Source organism: Armigeres subalbatus, chromosome 2 (assembly GCF_024139115.2).
Source record: "Armigeres subalbatus isolate Guangzhou_Male chromosome 2, GZ_Asu_2, whole genome shotgun sequence".
In the NCBI taxonomy this organism is placed as follows: Eukaryota; Metazoa; Arthropoda; class Insecta; order Diptera; family Culicidae; genus Armigeres; species Armigeres subalbatus.
The window spans coordinates 215320923-215322539 of NC_085140.1; positions in this window are offsets into that span (position 1 = coordinate 215320923).

Here is a 1617-nt window from a genome sequence, read left to right on the forward strand (position 1 = left end):
TTTTTCCAAACTTCTTAAGTTAACTTATCATCTAGGAAATAATGGTTGAACGAGGAGTGAGCAAACGACGGTCGGTGTGTTTAACAAACAGCGTGAATGCACATGGTGCTTGTTGTGCACATGTGGTAATAATTTGGAGGTTTCATAATAACGAAGAGTAAATACAATACGTGTAAAATTGGCCTAGTGAGACCTTCTCATTAGGTCAAGTACGGGTGGTCGGAATTTAGGCAAATAACTGTGTCGGATTGAGGAAGTGTTTAATTTATGGGTTTGTGCAAGGGTACACATTTTATACATGTTTGAAATATGAATCTTAGTGTGGTGTTGTATTACTACACCTCCCTCCTTTAGAAGAATGGTGGAACCATTCGAATGTGAAAAAAATTGGTTACTCTGTCGTTTACTCATTCATCATTTTGTATTGACATTACGTTTTTTTTTTAATGATTGTGTTTTATTAATCTTGTTTTATGAACGGTTATGGTTTGATTTGTAATTTTGTGCCTAATTTCAGCATTACTTCCATCTAACTTTATTATTTCAAAGGGTCCATTATGTACGTTATCTAACTTTTTTCTGCCTTCTATTTTCAAATATACTGTATCATTTAAACTCAGATTTGTTGGATTCAAGTTTTTGTTTAATTTCTGTATTCTAGAGAGTTTTGTTTTTTCTATTTTATTAAAGACATATCTATGTATCACTTGTAATTTGTGTTTTATTTCTTGTAAGTATGAATCATAATTATAAATTGGGTCTATATAATTTAAGTCTATGTGATCGAATTTGTGTACAGGTTTGCCATAGAGAATTTCGAAAGGTGAGTATGCATGTGATGAATTTGGAGTTGTATTGTAACAATAACTATAGAATGGAAGCCAATTATCCCAGTCAGTTTTCAGATCATTGATGAATGATCGTAGGTATTCATTCAAACACCTATGATTTCTCTCCAATGATCCTATTGTCTGAGGGTGATATGCCGTAGAACAAATATGATTAATTTTTAAAAGATCGCATATGTTATCAAATATTCCTTTGTACTCGGTTCCTTGGTCCGTGCGAATGGCACCCATAGGACCATAAACTAAGATACAATGCTCAACTATTGCTTTGGAAATTGTGGCTGATGATTTGTCTGGAATTGGAATAATAATTGTATATTTGCTGAGATCACATTGCATGGTCACAGCATATCTGTTGCCGTTAGAGGTTAAGCTAAATGGACCAATTGTGTCAATTGAAACAATTTCGAAAGTTTTGATAGGTGTCGTTGTTTTCATCATTTTTTCTTTGACGGGTGTGAAATGTTTGTTTATTTTACATGACTCACACGATTTAACAAACTTGTTAACAATGTACTTCATGTTGCGAAAAATATATGAATTTCGTATTTTTTGTATAGTCGTGATATACCAATATGTCCTCCAGTTGGTGAACAATGATTTAATTCCAGTAGTTTCTGTATTTCAGTGCTATCTGATAGAAATTTAGGTGGTTCAAAATAATAATTTGAACTTTGTTTAAAATTTTGTTTCCAATTTGTTTGAAATCATTAAGATGTATAGAATTGAATATATCATCGTTTTTCGAAATTGCTATAATGTTTTCAAT